Source organism: Lepidochelys kempii, chromosome 1, assembly GCF_965140285.1.
Source record: "Lepidochelys kempii isolate rLepKem1 chromosome 1, rLepKem1.hap1, whole genome shotgun sequence".
NCBI lineage: Eukaryota > Metazoa > Chordata > Testudines > Cheloniidae > Lepidochelys > Lepidochelys kempii.
In genome coordinates, this window is record NC_136380.1 from 29,330,793 (window position 1) to 29,350,184 (window position 19,392).

Consider the following 19,392-nt stretch of genomic DNA (forward strand, 5'->3'; position numbering starts at 1 on the left):
AAAGGCAGTACTACTATACCCCCTGCAAGGCACATCTTTCTCTTTGTCTCTGACCTCATTTTTATTCTGTTTCAATAGTTCACTCTTTTATTTGATGTCTTCTCTTTCCTTTCATTTTCCATTTTCTTTCTTGCTTGTTTTCTCTTTTAAACTCTTCTTCCGTTACTGCATTCCCCACCCGGACCCTTTTTGGACTATTTTCTCCCACAGAGAAGGTTGATCTCTAACCTGATGTGAGCATAAGAATGGCCATACTGTGTCAGACCAATGGTCCATCTAGCCCAGTATTCTGTCTACCGACAGTGGCCAATGCCAGGTGCTCCAGACATAATGAACAGAATGTGTTTGGACCTGTTCAGGTGTGCTATAAGTACAATCAACCAATGAGATTGCAGGATGCTGGGTCACCATTCTTACTGGTCTTGAGACTCCTCTTTACCAGTTTGTCTCTACCCTCTACGGAGTGGACAGCCCAAGTCATGGTGAGTGTTCAATAATTCCTTCCAGAAGTATCTGTAATGTACCTTCCCTCCATCTCATTTTTGCTAGGAGTCGCACTTAAAGGGATAGTGACGTTGATTGAGAGTAAGAGGCAAAAACTGCTGTTGTTATAGAGAGAGAATGTTACCCAATAAGCAGGGTGTCCCTGTCTCCCATTCCAGACCCTTTATCCACCTCTGAGGTAGATCTAACCTTCCAGACTTTTCACAGACTGCCTACAGGAAGCAAGGAGCACTGTAAAGTTCTTAGAGCCAGGTTGGCCACAATGATGCAAAACTCTGACTCACACAATTCTTTATCTCCTTCTGTCCAGACTTATCTGCCCTGCAAATCAATGCCCTCATCAGTTAGACAGCAGCTGGTAATATCTTCTTTGCTTCTAATAATAAACTCATGAAGCTCTACATCTGCTTACAGGAAAGAGGCCTATTGGTAATGCCTAGCCTTTTCTGGAAGCCATTGCTAAAATTGTTCCCAGGCCCTCAGTCCCATCTTATAATGTGTCTTTAAATGGTTTATTCTTCAGCTCAAATGGTCTCAGTTATTAACTAAAACCTCTCTGCTATTATTCACCTTTCCCAAATTACTCCAGGTCAAACAGATTTAACTCGGCTCAGGTTCTCAGATGAGGGCTAGATTCATAATGAAAAGTCACTGATTATTTTCGTATTTTGCTCTTAAATTGCTCCCAGTCCTATGCTGGAATGGCACCAAATTCCTGAGGTTGAGCTTCTCTGAGGTGCACCACATAAGCTTTAAGGAGTCCTGCGATGCTAATCCTATATACACTGCCACCGAGAAGCTTATTCCCAACATTTAGGCAGCATCAGACTCTTGTTTCACTCTTCCAGTAACTTCCTCCATACTGTACAAATAGCCAGCTGAGAATGTGGATTCACTGGTGGCTAATACTCTGACAAGTGTCTTTCATTGGGGACAGTCTTTCTTCAGTATTGTAGTGTGCATATTCTGGATACAGCTATTCACTTCAGATAAGCTGGGTCAAACAGACTCTTTCTATCTTTGGAGTTTTTTTCCATTTTAACTAGGTTTTTCACCTCCCAGCTTGTATGTATATTACCGTAAGGCTCTGGCAGACCTGGGTAAACTAAAAGGCAGTTTTAAACAACCTGGATTGGTGCTTCCAAATTCTGCAGTTTCATTGGTTGCTTGTGCCTGTTCAAGTATGACGTAAGCAAAAATCCTTCAAATTAGAGATTAACTGATCTTGTCTGCTCTGAGAAATGCCATTCCAGGTAACAAACATTGTTCATTTCCCTTTCTGCTTGGTTTACGACTTTCTGCCAAGTTCGGAGATTACGGCTGGTCAAAATTTTCTGACAGAACATTTTTTCATCCAAAAATGCTAATTTGTCAAAAGCAAAAAGTTTCATGGACAGGTGTGAACTTCAGCAAAATTTCATTTGGGGAGAAAAATTGAAAAAAGTATTTCAATAAGCATTTTTACCATTTGGAAAGGAACATTGCAAGTTTCTGTTTAGAAACTTTTTGTTTCAATTTTTTAAATTTTATAATAGAAAATAGTTAATTGGAATGAAACATCAGTTTTATTGAAATGAAACGTTTCTATCAACCCCCTGATTTTTTTTCAGAATCATGGGAAATTTCAACATTTTTTGGTTTGTTCTAATTTACAATGGAATTTTTTTTCAAAATTACAGATTTTCTTGTGAAACAGAAAATCAGGTTCCCCCACAGGTTTATTTGGAACAATATTTGCTCTCAGCTATACTAGTATAAATCTGAGTGACTCTGGTGAAATCAGTGGAGTTACTGTGGATTTATACTGTGTGACAAAGTTCCTCCACTGCCTTGGTGGGTCCTGCGCTTATTGGCGGATTTGCTTGCCTCAGAGATTCACGGCAGCCCCCAGTTTGGCCACTTTTGCTTGTGGCTCAAACCTGCCTTTCACTCAGCTAACCTCATCACTGGCCAGCATGGGAGAAAGGAAGGAGAACAATCCCCGCAGTCTCTGCTGATCCATCATGTGGGTCGGGGAAGAGCCCAGAGACCTTCCCCTCTGGTGGAACCCACTGTCCAGGTCAACTCCTCCTGTGTCTGATCAGGAGTTGGGAGGTTTGGGGGGAACCCAGGCCCTCCCTCTACTCTGGGTTCCAGCCCAGGACCCCGTGGACTGCAGCTGTCTAGGGTGCCTCTTGGAACAGCTGCGCAACAGTAACGACTCCCTGGGCTACTTCCCCATGGCCTCCTCCCAACACCTTCTTTATCCTCACCATAGGACCTTTCTCCTGGTGTCTGATAATACGTGTACTCCTCAGTCCTCCAGCAGTATGCCTTCTGACTTTCAGCTCCTAGTGCCTCTTGCTCCCAGCTCCTCACACGTGCACCACAAACTGAAGTGAGGTCCTTTTTAAACTCAGGTGCCCTGATTAGCCAGCCTGCCCTAATTGATTCTAGCAGCTTCTTAATTGGCTCTAGGTGTCCTAATTAGCCTGCCTGCCTGAATTTGTTCCAGCAAGTTCCTTCTTGTTCTGGAGCTGCCCCTGTTACTTTACCCAGGGAAAATGGACCTGCTTAATCTGGGACTAATATATCTGCCTTCTAACACTCTCATGTAGCCATCTGGCCTGACCCTGTCACAACTGGTATAACTGAGAGCAGAATTTGGCAGTCTGTGTGTAAAGAACAGCCAGCAAAAAATCGAACTATGATTATTTCATTTCCTTCTACATCAGTCTCTTGACATATGGAACATAGGGCACCTGATTAGTGCAATCTCCGGATGATAATGCTAACTGGTGTATGGTCCCTGAGAGATCTTACATCCGTGGTATGTGTCAAAGCTGCCCTGCCACAACTTTAACTTATTCGGGGGCTCGGCTACTGAGAATGCGGAGCTCTGATCAGTTCTGTGACAGCGTCCCCTCTCTGCTCCATGCCCAAGCAGAGCCTCAGAACAGAGCAGAATCAAGGCCAAAGTGTTCACAAAACTTTGAACCTTAAGAAAAAGGGTTGGCGGGGGGGCAGGGGTGACAGAGAGGCCTACCATTGGTTCACTACTCTGTCAACAACTCTTTTCAGGCCTGACATACTCATTACACATAACACACTGTTGTCATAATCTGTATCTAAAAGGTGTCATGTAAGATATCATTAGAAAACTAATAACTCATTGATCATTAATATCCTTGCATGATGGATGTACGGGGGGTGGGTGTGTGTACAAACAGTTATGGATATGTGATAGAATTATGTTCTTAAAGTGTGTCTGGCAAGCAGTGCATAAGCCCAGTCTGCCCAAGACAAAGGAATGTGTATTTGCTAGTTGTCAGGCAGAGACAATGAAAGCACATTTACACAAAAGGTAACCAAAGACATCAACTAAGTGAGGGAGGGAGATGGCCTCTGGACTATAAAGACAGGAGGTCTGAACCTCAAATGATAAGTAACTGAATTAACTGGTTGCATACAATATTCCTGTATTATAAAAGTGTATCAAGGTTTTTATGAAAGAGAATGACAGGTGGTTAATATCATTGTCAATTCTATGTATTAACACTATACGAGGGGTTATGAATACTCCCTGATATTATGCTTTGAAGTCTGTGTCCAAACACAGGGAGAAAGAGGTTTCCTCAGACATGAGGGAAGGTAGCACTGTAGAATCAAACCAATGGAAGCTCAATTTACATATGAATCAACAGGGGGATGGGATGTGCACAGAGGGGGAAGAACAGCATGAGGCCATTCTGAGTCTGGGATCAAAACAGGAAGTTTGGGAAAATGTAAGGGGATAGAAGAAGCCAGCTTGGCATTCCTCACTTGACAGACACAAGGGGCCAGAGCTCTTGCAAGACGAGAAAGATGGGTCCTTCAAGGTGGTTCAAGTCTCTGGGAACTAAATATAGGTGAGAAATCTGCGTAGGCAAAAATCTTTCAAGTAGGAAGACAAGGGAAACCAGTACCTTGTACTTCAGTGGCAGGTCCTGACTGAGAGAAAGTCAGTCATGGCTGGAAAGAAAAAGATTAGTAAGAAATCTACCTCAAACCAAAGTTGTGGCTTGTTGAGTTAAGTCTTAGCCACTAGAAAGTATATTTTTACTTTTATTTGTTTGTAACACTTTCTAACTTTATTCCTTCAAACAAAACAAACTTGTTTTAATTTTACAGTAAACCAGCTCAATGCTGTGTTCGCAAGGAAGGGTATATTTACCCCAGTTAAATTAATATGCTGTGATGTGCTTTTGTCTTTTTAAAGGAGAAAATAAACCATATTATTTCTCTGAGTGGAGAGGGTTGGACACATCAGAGCAGACAGTTTTGAGGAAATCTGAGACTTGGAGTGTGTTGAGGTTGCTCTGCAAATAGTAACCCAGGCTGGTAGAAATCAAGGTGGGGCTGTTGTATTTTAGACAGGCTGCAGGGGTCAGAGCACTGAACCAGGGCTGCACAGTGCACAGACACTCAGGATACTCCATGCTTATCTGCTGGCTATTGATGTCCAGGTTATAAGCCACAGTAGCAGATCATTTAAGGCACCCAGGGTTACAGGATAGGCGCCTTAGTGGTCTGGATTGCACCCCCAGGATGAGGTTACTTTTAAATGTATTTTATAAAGGCCATGGAGAATTGATTTAAATAGTTAGGGCTCCTTTTAAGAAGAGGGGAGAACTGCTCTCACTGATGTTGATTTTATGACTTCCTGGGACTCCTTTGTGCCTTTTTAGTCTTAGTCGTTGCCTGAGTGTGACCCAGGGACCTCTTGGTGGCAACTGGCAGAGGGCACAGGGGATGCCTAGGGTTTTACAGTGATCTTCTGGGTCAGAGATATGCATAATAATTTGCCAAAAGGTGTCATGTGAGGTCTCTACCAAGAGCCAGTGGCCCATTGGTCATCATAAACATTGTGAAATGTATGCACAGATAATATTTGAGTTATGTATCTATACTGAAAAGTATATTCTTAAGGTCTTGGAGTTAAGGCATATCACCAGGAGGTGATATACCTGGGAATTGTTCCTTTCAGGGAGTAGGTAACAGATGCTTATCTCTCCTTCTGATTATATTTATATTGTCTGTCTCACAATGGAGACCTATTGGCATACTATGCGAGGTGCTAGTCAAAAGGTTGCAAAATGTCCAAGAGAAAATATACAGGAAAAAGAACACAGCAGAGGATGTCCTGTTTATAAATAAAGACAAAGGATGGGACTTGTTTATCTTGGGAGGCAAAGGAACAAACTGAATCCTTCACCTGGGAGGAAAGCTGTTAATTACTTGTCTCATAAAAAAATAATCGCAGCCAAGCCTGGCTGCAAAGCACTACAAGGACTTTGCGTGAGCCAAACTCTCTACAAGACATAAAAGTATTTAAGTCTAGGCTCTAGAATGCATGGTGTGACTTTATTTTATACATAACCATTTGTTTCCACTTCTTGCTCTCACTTGAATCTCTATCCATTGTTAAATAAACTTACATTTGATTTCACTATAAACATGCCTAAGTGGTGTGTGTTAAGTGGAGCATTAATCTGAGGTGGAATTGGGAAGCTGGGTTGCACTGTTTCTATGGAAGCAAAAAATCTGTGAAGGCTGTGACTATCCAGCGGACCAGGAGCTGGACACTCCAGGGAGAAACTTGGAGGGCTCAAGGGTACAGTGTGCCTATCACTAACCTGCAGATGCACAACTGAGGTTGCAAACTGTTGCTGGTGTTGCCCATGGCTGCTGAACATGGGGAGATGACCCTAACAGCCACAGACAAGACTTCCTTAAGTTAGGTGCAGGTGAGGAGGCAACCCTTGCAACCCTGGGTACCCCTGGGAAGTGTCACCATCGGTTCTTATTTTGTTGTGGTTTTGAGTTGCTCCATTTGATGTATTTTTGCCTACCTCTCTTGTAAGAAGATGGAGAGTCCCCAGAACAATAACTTTTTAGGTAGCACTGATCTAGAAATATTTTAAGCACATTGCAATAAAGTATAAATTAAAATCAAACCAGAATAAAGCAAACCACAGTTAAAATCTGATTTTTTATAGTGTTCTGCTGGGGATTAGGTGAAATGTTGTTGAACCTGGTGGGTGTAACGGCCACCCTTGATTCAGGATAAATGTAAAAAAGTAATTAAACTCATTTATGGACTAGAGAGGTGAAGCCCTAGCAGCCGCCACCAAAATCAGGCCACATGCAATGCTGGAGTAAGAGTCGGTCTGTGGAGTGCTTCTTGGAGTTTGAATGCAAATGCAGGAGTCTAGATGTTGTTTGATGGAGCCAAGTGTGTGTGAGTGAAATACCACAGAAGCACAACAAGAAGGCAGCAAGGAAGTCCCAGAGGCAGCCAGAGAAGCACCTGTGGCAAGACCCTGAGAAAAAACAGAAAGTGCCAGCTTTGGGGTACTATGCTGGCTGGAGAGAGGCTTGAGACTGTGAGCAAAGAAACTTCCTCCTGTTTGATTCCTACTGCATTCAGGGAAACAGGACTTGATGTGCATTCTTTGTAAATAAACACCAAACACCTTCATCTAACAGAAACAACTCACAAGATCCCAAATACTGGCTAACCACTTGGGTGAAAAGGGGTAATTATAATATGATATTGTAAAGCCTTTTGAAATATAGTGGATTTTAAACATGCTGTGTGAAAGGCCAGGGCTGATAAGAACAGAAACAGATGCCTGGATTTTGGCCAAGCAGCTGCAACTTTATTCATTCCACAAACAGGATAATGTCTCAAGGTAGCCTGTCTAGGCTGCAGAGACAGAGGGAAGGCAGCAGCAGCCTCAGCTTTCACCCAGTATTTTTCAGTATTCAGATCCAGAGCATCTTACACAATCCAATGCCTTATCAGAGCCTACATTACTCCTGTCTCCAAGGCTAATGCTGCGTCTTTAGCTCAAAAGAGAGAGCGTTCAGTCTTCAAAGACAAAGAAATGGGCAGCACTTCTGCAGCTTCTGCAAAGCCCTAGGCTCCAGAAACCTCATCTTCTGGGAACAGATAGCGAAAGATAACAGAGACCCAGCCAGTGTGACGGGGCAATAAACCGCCCCAAAATAAGCATGATTGGCTCCCCAAAACCATGAAAAAAGAATGAAATAAGCAAGGGTGGGGTTTGTGTCAAAATGTCATGACACTGGGTGCGGTTTGAGGCAAAAAACACCCTGGGGCACTGTTCAAGAAAAAAAAAAGCAGACCTCAGATAAATGTGGAAAAACCCGTGGGCCATGACTGCCTGAAAATAGCCACCCAAAGTCACCTATAATAAGCTGACTTGGCACCTTGCCAGCACCCCCTTAATAATCACAATGTTGAAGTTGTATTATGCTGAAGCTCACTTAGATTTAATTTAAAGCTATCTAACCTTGCATTTAGAGAACTCTACCCTCTAATGTAATCAGTTCGGTCAAGAGGAATCGTTGGACAAGGATGTATGTTGGCCTTAGAGACAGAAATTAGATTGTGGGCAATTGCATATATAGATATAAGGCAGAAATCTACAGCAGGGGAATGATCTTTATCCTAAATTTGTGTGCCCAGAATGAGGGAAAGTTAACTGCTGTCACTGTTACTGTACGACATCTACAAAGACTCATTGGCTGTGTCATTAGAAGGGATGAGTCAATGAATCAGTTAATAAAAGAGCAGAAGGAAACTGTCAGTGTGCGGCAGTTTTCTCACGGTTAATGGGACACTGTCAAGGTAAAAATTACACACAATAGCTAATAAAACGTCAGGGCATTTTTAAAAACAACTTAGTTCTACTGAAACAGAAATAAGGTTTAAAATCTAATTTACATTGTACCATTGCACCATCAACGAACATTGTTCCTTGATAACAATTGCGGTGATGTTAGACTGTTCAGCTCCACTCTACAGGTCTTATTCTTCTTTCATTCACATCAGTTCTACATCAGGGCCTTTATTTCTAATCAGTTGTATGGCGTATAGTACTATGTAACCCTCAGGATTTTGTTTTATTAATGCAACTGCCATTTTATGTTAATCTCTAATACAGAGGAAGCCCAGCTGTGCTCTCAGATGAAGACTTAACTTTTGTTACTTATTGTTTTTCCTTATTTAGTATTTTATTTGTATTAAGGTAGCGCCTAGGAGCCCCACTCATGTACTAGGTCCCCATTGCACTAGGGTCGGTAAAAATACGGGACAAAAAGACAGTCCTTGCCCCAAAGAGTTTACAATCTAAGACACGAGACAACAGCTGGATACAAGTAGACTGACAGGGGAGCGCAAAGAAATGAAACAATTTTATATTAAAACATGTCATGTAAAGTAAGCAAACTTTTGCTTTAGTGCATGAAACATGTACATTTTACCCTCTGGTTCTTGTGTCTTCCTCGGAGCCTAGCGCTGTTGCGTTTGTAGCTTCAGTGTTGTAGGATAATATTGTAAATACACTTTTAAAGATACTTTTCCAAAAACCACAAGAACATTTCTAGCCACATTAAGTTTGGGGAATAACAAAATAGCATATTGCCTCTTAATTAACGGGGAATGTCCCTGTGTACATCTAGGATCAAAGAATCAAGGCTCTACTTACAGGATGTGGGGCCTCTATCCTGGCAAGCAGTGACTCTGAAAAAGATTTGGGGGTCATGGTGGATAATCAGCTGAACACGAGCTCCCACTGTGATACTGTGGCCAAAAGAGCTAATGAGAAGAGCCATGAGAATGATTCAAGGATTAGAAATGCCTTATAGTGATAGACTGAAAGAGCTCAATCCTTGATTACAGTCTGTAAGTACCTACATGGGGAACAAATATTTGATATTGGGCTCTTCAATCTAGCAGAGAAAGGTAGAACCCGAGCCAATGGACGGAAGTTGAAGCTAGACAAATTCAGACTGGAAATAAGGCCTAAATTTTTAACAGTGAGAGTAATTAAACATTGGAACAATTTAGCAAGGGTCTGGGTAGATTCTTCATCACTGACCATTTTTAAATCAAGGTTGGATGTTTTTCCAAAGGATATGCTTTCGGCATTACTTTGAGCAAGTTCTGTGGCCTGTCCTATATAGGAGGTCAGACTAACTGATCACAATGGTCCCTCCTGGCTTTGGAATCTATGGACATGTCATACCATTTGGGAATTGTGGAAGAGCAGCAATGGGGGCAAATATATGAACCGTAGCTGTTAGATGAAGCAGAAGTAATTGATCAATGCCTGGAAGGCTTTAGATAATGAAGGCAGAAGTAATTCTGTTTTTGTTAGTCCTGGCACATTTTTGTTCATTACCTTTGAAGGAAAAACTGAGACAATTTAAACAGAGGCCAGCATGAATGATAGAAAAAAATGCCTGCTGTATTAGTGGAACACCGCAACGTATTGCCTTGCTGACAGTCCTGTGCGTATTTTTTGAGCAAACCGTATGCCTTGCAAAGGAAATACAATACTGGAGTTATATTGTAAAATGACGGGCCTAATGGCACAGTATTCTGATTGTTTGAGAAAACGTCTTACGAAGATTAGCACATAGGATATTAACTATTACATAGAGCCAGGTTTTATGGCCCACTCGGTGTTATTTAACATTACTCATTTTGTGTCAAGAGCTATTAAACTTTATTTTAAAGGGCGCCTGTAGGCCTGTTCTAGCTTTGGCAGAATAAGTGCATTGCTGCAGTTTACAGCCTACATGTCTCTTTGACTAATGTAACGCTTACCAGTTTGAACTGTAATTCAGTTTTATAATGTCGTTTATTATTATGAGACATTGTCCCTTCTGGATTTCCCATAATCTAAAACTATATTTTCTCAAAAAAAGTGTGTCCCTTATGCTTTATAATTTAGGATAGTGCATTACCTTAGTTTGTGAGCGAGACACATTGTGTTGCATTTTTGTTCCCTCCAACTAAGAAGCTACAGTTTTCTTTGATGTTGGAAGAGATTTGGGACCCGTCTAGTCTTGAATCATAATAATGTCAGCACAACACAGTTTGGTTAGTAATGCATCTATTTCTGTTTGTGTCATACATATGGACAGTGGAATATTTTTATGGGTGACTAATCCAAATGCAACCTTTTAAAAAGTGTGAGAAGAATCCCTTTAAACTGTAAGCAGTTCTGCCTCTGTGGGAGAGATTTCATCTTAATTTAAAGAACAATCCAGTTCACATCAAATAGATTTCCATGTTCTATACTATAATCCTGCCTTGGCAGATGGATAGTCTTTTACAGCTGTGACTTCTATTGACAAAATTCAACCCTGGTGTAAGCCCACACATCTCCCATTCAAGTCAATGACAGCCATCTCTGTTTATACCAGGTCTGGATTTAGCCCAGTGATCAGAGATGATTTGAGCAAATCTGGAGCCCAGTCTGCATGTCTGGCACTCTGCAGCCTGCCTATAGTTCTGTATAAATGTTCTTTGGTTCAAACCCATCTTCTGGTACTCAAATATGACTGTAACAGGGGCTTGCACCCACAGTATGGAGCTGTCTGATACCAGCATGTTGGAGCTCATGTTGGTTTTAAAAACTGGGCTCTATGGGTTGTGTTGACTGGGGTCCAGTCCCAGCAGTTTTACTTGGAATTTCATGTTCAGACAAACCTGAAACTCTGCTGCAAAACTCGGCACCTTCCCAGCAAATCTAGTGCTTCTGTAACAACAATCCAAGCCCCCAAGTGCTAGGTGTCCCAATTCAGGGCAACTGCACCAGTATTTCTTCTCAGGGCTTCAGCAAAGGCACTCCCAATCTTCAGTTTCCAGCTCACCAGCCAGGCCTTTCTTAGGCAGAGATCCGCCTCTCACTCCCTTCTGACTGGGGTATTTCCAGGCTGCACAGGTCCCTGCCTTCACTGTGTTATTCCCAGCAGAGAAAGCCTGCCTAACCACACCCCCTTGCTTTCTCTTCAGAGACCCTTAACAGTTTAACTCCCCACAGTTATAGAGACCACACAGCTCTTTGTATGCAAGCCTATTTTATTCTTAAGGGAAAAAAACTACTGAGAAAACATATTAAGAACAATAAAATAACCTACATACATGCTCATGAGCTTACTAGAGATCACCTCAACCTTTGGGATAGTAGGGGCTCCATACCCAGGGAACATAGGATTAGGTAGAAGCCCAGCTGACCCCGAAGCTGTTATAAAGGTTAGCACATGAGTTAGGACCTGCATTGGGAGTGGAACGAGAAAGTTTTGTTTGTTGTTCTTCTGTATGTTTGAGAAGCAGTCAGATTCTATTGTGACGAAGGCCATATAAGCACCTAGATAAAAAGAAAAGACCTTGCTAACAACTATTACTTTCAGCTGAATCATTCCACTGATTTACAATGTTATCTCCATTTTATAATTTGTAATCCTGTACAGAGTGATTAAATCTGTAAAGTAATTGCAACACAAATAGAATAGTGAGATTATTCAAGCTCTGATTGGTTGATATACAGGGTATCATCCATTCTTTATAGATGCCCAATAGAAACCAGAGATGGGTCCAAGAACGAAATTCCAGATATCCAAACATCCTGGAGCTTTGGGGGAAGTTCAGATCTCAATTGGGATGTTTCAGCTTGGGTCCCTTCTTTAATTAAATTGGCACCAGTCATCTTTACAAAATCTATACACCTGTCTTCTTTTCTAGGGACTAGTGAATGTATGGAGTGCATGGCCTGAAAAAGTTCTGCAAGCTATCAGCTCCTCTTGTCTGATCAAGAATCCACAAGAAATGCTTGCTCCTCAATAGTCATTGTTAACTAAACACGGGGATGTGGCATGTTCTCTCCATCAGCTGGTTCTTGCCAAGGATGCCAGTTAGAGTGTTATAGAAATGGATGAACTGGCTAGGATAAAATGTGGCACCCTTTCCCCCAAGCCTTTACCATTTTTAGAACTGATCCAGCTGGGGCCATTCCCCTGGACCCAGAACTGGGGTATGTGCGTGATCCACCCCCAATACTCTAGAGCAGGGGCGGGCAAACTTTTTGGCCTGAGGGCCGCATCGGGTTTCGGAAATTGTATGGAGGGCTGGTTAGGGGAGGCTGTGCCTCCCCAAACAGCCAGGTGAGGCCCGGCCCCTGCCACCTATCTGACCCCCCCCCAGCTTCTTGCCCCTGATGGCCCCCCCCCACGGATTCCTGCCCCATCCACCCCCCCCCACTCTCTGTCCCCTGACCGCTCCTGGAACCCCCACCCCTGACTGCCCCCCGCCACCCCATTCAACCCCTTCTCTCCTTCCTGACTGCCCCCCTGGGACTCCTGCCCTATCCAACCACCCCTTCTCCCTGTCCCCTGACTGCCCCCGAACCCCTGCCCTGACTGCTCCCTGCCACCCCATCCACCCCCCTCCTTCCTGTCTGCCCCCCTAGACCCCTACCCCCATTCAACCCCCCCCATTCCCCGCCCTCTGACAGCCATGACCCCTATCCACCCCCCGCCCCCTGAACTCCCCTGCCCTCTATCCAACCCCCCCCCCACTCCCTGCCCCCTTAACGCACTGCCAGGAGCACCGGTGGCTGGCAGCACGGCTGCACCAGGGTAGGCAGCCGCGCCGCCTGGCTGGAGCCAGCCACGCACCGTGCAGCACAGAGCACCGGGTCAGGGCGGGCTCTGCAGCTGCGCTGCCCCAGGAGCTCGCAGCATTGGGCCGGCGGCGCAGGGGGCTGAGGCTGTGGGGGAAGGAGAGCAGTGGGGGAGGGGCCGGGGGCAAGCCTCCCTGCCTGAAGTTCAGGGGATGGGCAGGAGGGTCCCGCGGGGCAGATGTTTGCCCACCTCTGCTCTAGAGACACTAAAACCCATGTGGTGCTTTCCTCTCCCTTCCCCACCCCTGATCTTGTGGTCTTGGAGTTCTTGCACAGAAGCCAGCCAGAGACTCCCACCAGTTGGGAGAGAAACAGTGGAAGCAGGGACCTCTGGGCATTCAGAGAACCCCCTTACAGTACTGACTGGACGCTCTCTGCCCTGTGCTGACTGGCCGTTTGCGCCGTCCCCCGCCCTCACACTCTCTCCACCTCAGCTTCATTCCACACCTGCCTGTGTTATTCTCTCCGCCCCTGCCCTGGCCCCCTCATTCGCCTCCTCTTCCCTTTCCACTTAGCTGAGCCCCTCCTAACTAAACCCACCGCAAAAAAAATGGGGCACTACCATGCAGTTTGCTGCCATCACGTTGTTCCCTCTGCTCGTATATCAGATCCTGCATCTGTCTTGTCTATGAAGATTGTGAACTGGTTACCACTGTGCACTTGTGCAATGCCTAGCACCATGGGGCTCTATTCTGGGCTGGCTCTTAGGGCACTCTCATTCTTGGTGCCACCTCTGACTAAACCTCTGACTGCCAGAAGCCAGGAGTGGAGGATGGGAGTGGGTCACTACAAAATTGCTCTGTTCTGTACACTCTCCTTGAAGCTCTGGTACTGGCCACTGTCAGAGACAGGATACTGGGCTAGATAGACCAATGATCTGACCCAGTGTGGCAGCTCTTATGTTCTTTTAAACATGATTATTAATAAATGACCCTGAACTGAGTTTATCTGCAGTCCTGAAGGGTTTGGATAACTTTCTCTCCATATTCACTTGTCTCTGAAAACCTGGATTCTATATGAGACCAAAATTGGAGGGTCCAAGTACTGTAAAGGGGCTGTGTTCCCTTAATATTTGTGGTGTGTACTGTAAGTGGAAGTGCTATAAATCTTGCCAAAAAAATAAAAATAAAGAGAGGGGGATTGCTTTCTGGTGTTTCCTAACCTTGTGCTACAGCTCCAGTTCCAGATAAGCATTAAGCAATAGGATAAGTCTCTGAAACAAAACTCAGTTTCAAGCCTTTGGCACTTCATCCAACATTCATTTTAATGTTTATTATTAACAGTAGAGATGTGCCAAAACTAAAACCTTAGATCCAACCTCTGGGGAAGTTCTCATCTGGATCCAAACTTTGTAATTTACTCCTCTTCTTCCAATGGGTGGAGCCAAAAAGCTGCTTTAGGGAAAATTGAGATACGAATCTAGATATGAACTTCCAGCCTGGGGCACATCTCTCATTATTAGTCATAGGCTCTTCTCGTATCACTGGTTCTGGTTAGTCTGCCATGTGTGGATAACAAATTATTTATATCCACTTCAGTTTACCATTCTGATCTATTAAATAACTCTACCCCAACAAGGACTCCCGTGTCAATTACTTCCAAACATGTCTACTCCTCCTCCTCACCATTCCCCTCAAGCTGCTCTCTTCTAAATAACTGACAGCCCACCCAACAGGCCCTCTCAAATTGTGCCTCCATAGAAGTCAGTGGGTCACTCTAGTTTTATACAGGGTTAACTGAGGCTGGATTTCGGCCCATTCTCCCTCCTTCAGATTCTCTCCACAATTTCAACTGGAGAAGATTTTCTTCTCTCTTTAGCTATTTGTCCCTTTCTTCCATTTCTTCCTGCCTTATGCTTTGTTGACTGAATCCTCAGAGGACTTACCTTCCTCCATTCCTCATATCCCACACTCCAAGTGCCTGCTTCTTTGCTCTTCCAGTAGCTGACACTCACCTACACCGATTTGGTTCATAAATATCTGAACAGCCTATGGAGCGTAGGTGTGGCATTCTAGAGGCAAAATATGTGTACTTATTTAATTTTTTGGCCTGTCTTCTTGTATATGACAAATATTTAGGGGGAAGGATAGGAAAAATAAGGCTTAAAGAGAGTCTCTGCAGACTGAAAGAATGAGACACTGGATATGGAATAAAACCATATTCATTAAAGAAAAGTTTCATGTGTCCTGTTACAAACACAAAGTTCCTCCAGCAAAACTCAGTATCACTGAGTTCCTTATCAGCAGATAGAAAACACATGTTTTCTTCAGGAAGCCATGAGAGCAAGACTTTTTTGTGTGTGTTACTTGAAACAGCAGCACTTCTGTGTTTTTACACACCCCTAACACAACCCATAATTGGCTCCAGTCCCTCAGACTGTTTAATGGGAGTCAGGATGCAATCACTTACCGCATGGCCCTGGCTACATCCATTCAGAACCAGACCCAAAAGAGACAAACAGACATTTTCGCAAAATCTGCCTTGGGTTCATTTAAAATCTATAGAAGATTTGCATAAATTCTTCAGTTCTTCTTTTTCTTCTTTGTTACATTTCGATAACGTATTTTTGCTTAAAATAAAATAAAGCAGTATTAATACACAGATGCCACTGAGTCAAACAACTGCCAACTGCAACAACAACCACAAAGGACGGTGATTTACTTTACATGAATACAGCAGAATTAGAGGGCTCAGAGGATGGTTTGTGGGCTGTAACAATCTTGGGGTTCATTAACTAACACTCCAATGAATGAGAAAGGAATAAAACTTTGATGAAACCAACTGGAGAGCTTCTGTAGTGAGCTGTGGCACATAGACATGTGGGCCCCAGGGCCCATCTCCAAATTCCTATATTCATAATACTGTCCCTTAGGATGGAGCATCCCTAAATTATAATCTTCTTCAAACATATCTTTACATGAACTACTGAGCTTTTCACCTTTCATAGACGGAAGACTGGCTGGGCCAGATTTGAGTGAGTGGCATTTGTGACCTGGCATATGGGGCTGCAATGCCACTCAAATCGGGCTCCAAGTAGAAGATGGCCTACAACTCCGCCTTTCAAACACAGAGCCTCCCATTGATTTGCTTCCCAGTACCCAACAAGGCCAAATCTCTCACTGACTGACATAAGCAGCACTAATAGAGGTGAGGGGTGTTTTTATAGTACCATTTGGCTTGCATTTTGAATAATTTGCCTGGCATCTTCTGAACAAATGCATTGGCAATTCTAGGTGGCAGTATCCCTCTCGCTATTATAAGGGGAGGGAGGACTCCAAGTTAAAAAAAACCAAAACAGCTAAGGTGGGGCATGATTCAAAACAGGTTGAGAACCCTGCTCTAGATCAGGGCTGAGGCAGATAGCTGAAGTGATGTAGGGAAGCTTACCCTTCCACTGTCCATGCTGTGCTCGTTTTGTGTATATTAAATTCCAGGACTGTCATTCCTTCACTTTTCATGAGCACTAAGTTCCGATATAGTGTGCTGAAAACAAAGGAGTAAGAATCCCAGGTTAAGTTGCAAGCAAACAGCAGAATAATCAGTAAAGAATACAGGAGCGGAAGGCAGAGCAGTGCATAGGAGTCCTGGGCCCTATTCTTTTAATAGATCCCCTTCCAAAAATACAGTGTTGCCTTCTCTAGGATCCAGATATCTATTTTTGGTACCTCTATGACCCCCTCACCTCTGTAGTGAGGTGTAAGCACCTCACTATTTGTAATATATTTATCCTCACAATATCCCTGTGAGGGAGAAAAGAACTGAGGCCCTGAGAGATTCTGGGCCTGTCTACACTATAGACACTACAATGGCACCGCTTCAGTGCTGGCAGCTGTAGCATAGACCCTTGCTACAGTGATGGAAGGGGTTTTTCTGACATTGTAGTTAATTCCCCCTCCCCAAGAGGTGGAAGAAATCTTCCATTGACCTAGCAGTGTCTTTACCAGGGCTTGACCCAGTTTAACTACATCTCTCGGGGGCTGGGGTGGGTGAATTTTTCATACCGCTGAGCAACATAGCTAGGTTGATCTAAGTTTTAGGTGTAGGCCTCTAAGTGACTTGCCTATGGTCACGCAGAGAGTCTGGGATAGAGGTAGGAACTGAGTCCCAGGCTAGAGCCCTAACTGCTGGACCATCCTTCCATACGCTTTTCTGTTGCACAGCCCTGGCCTGTCCAGTCCAGCAGAGATCACTTAGCAAAAACAAAACAGTCAAACTGGCAAACAGAAAAGCAACATTATTGTGTCAGCAGCTCTTGCTTTTGGGCGTATTCCTGTCTTGCTTAAGACCTTGCAGAGTGCAGCATGGTTGAGGCCCACAGTCAAAAGACAAGGACTGCTGGGACAAATATACATAGTGAAGAAGCCTGGGCCATGTACTCCTCTTCTGGAGATCCGTAGTACATTTTAGGCAGGCACATGCTCTGTTGCATGTACATGTAACCCACACACCTCCTGGGTGTGGTGTTCTGTCCAGCTAGTGTCACCAAGACCACTTAGAGAGCAATTAATGAGTTTGCTCCTACAGCCTTTACTAAGAGCCAGTTAGCTTTCAGCTCATGCAGTAGAGGCTCATGAATTAAGTTCCGGAGGTCCCTGGTTCGATTCCACCCGCTGACAACTGGGGTCTGTGGGCGTTACATACACAGTAGGTGGCGTGATAACCCCCAGGCACCGGAGCCCTAAGGGACCAAAGGCCTAAGTAGCACCAATTCCCACTTGTATATTTACCATTATACACCATGGACTGTCTGAGGTCCATGTATGTTCACAGCCAGCTGGCAAACTGCATATGTAACACCAACAGTCCCCGATCATTGGCGGGTGGGATCAAACCAGGGAGCTTAGTGCATGAGCCTCTACTGCATGAGCTAAAAGCCATACGGCTCTTAGCTAAGGCTGTAGAGCAGGCTCATTAATCTCTCTCTCTAAGTGGCCTCGGTACCACTAGATGGGACAGAACACCACACCCAGGAGGTGTGTGGGTCACACATACACAGATTAGGCAGCCATCAGGTGTGCTTTCACGCATGGGAAATAATAGCCATGCTTTTTTGGCATGACACCATGAAACATCCATGCTAGCCAAATAACCAGATTTAAAAGACAAATAAAAATAAAACAAATAGATCCAGAATAAACAGCAAGTAGCAATGCAGGGACTGTTGAGACACTAACCAGTTAATCAACATAAGGAGATTTTTAAAAAGGGAATGTTTTCTTCATAGTGTCAGTAGAGTAAATAGTCCTTTTGTCCCTGGGGTTTTACTGGTATAATCCGTTGGACGGAACACTGTTTCAAATCTGCTTGTTTTCTCATGTAACCACACTTCCTGCTGCTGCTTTCAGCACAGAGCTGCCATCAGCTCTACTTTGAAAGGGATTGGTTCTCCTGAACTATGTTTGTTTTCAGGTTTAAATCCAGTCACCTAGAAATCTGTCACCTGCAAAAATCTTCAATGCCACCGGCCTGCTTTGTATCACAGAGCTGTGCTATTCAATTGCTGTGTCGGCCGGATAAGGGGCTACAGGGAATAATAACATGGAGCAAGATACAATCAGTGATATTTTCCTTCTCCCCTTTGTTTCACGTGGGAGTTGGGGGGAAGGGGAGATGGGGTTAGTCCCACAGATTAATTTCCTTCACAAGGTCCCTGTTCAGAAATGGATTTCCTTCCCACAGTAGAGGAAATCCCATTACTGATGAGTCTGGTGATTTGGCCCCCTCTCTGTCTCTTTTTGTATCAGGCCTGTCACCAGGCAGTTGAAGGTCCAACAGCTATTTTAGCAAGGTTATTATGCCTGCTAGGTTTCAACACTGGATGTTAGCAAAACCCCTTAATGATGCATTGCTCTTTCAAGAGCTAACTCGGCTCTCAGTTACGCCGGTGTAAATCTGGAATCCTATCACTGGGCCAAATCCCAAGGTGCTTTCTAAGTTTTTACTCAGTCAATGGGAAATTGAAGTCAATGAAAAGTTTGCCAGCAGCCTGGTATGCACACAAAGTTTCATTAAAGCTGTGTTTTTAGTTTGATTTGGTTAAACTGGTCCAGACACTCTTAAATCCATTTATACCTGGCTTGCATCAAGTTAGCTGAATTCGGTCTGGAATATTTTAAGCCAAAATGGAAAGAAGCCAACTTTACATTGATTTGATTGTGCACCAGTTTAACTGAATACATTTAAAAACTCACCTTGAGTTAAACCAGTGCAACTTTGTGGGGAGACAAGGGCTGAGTAAAAACTGAGTAGAAACCTCAGTATTTAGCCCAATGCATTTACACCAGTGTAACTGAAAGCAGAATCTGGTCCTCTGTCTTCGGGCTGGGGTATAATGGTAGATGCCCTTACTTTAAATAACATACTTTCTTAC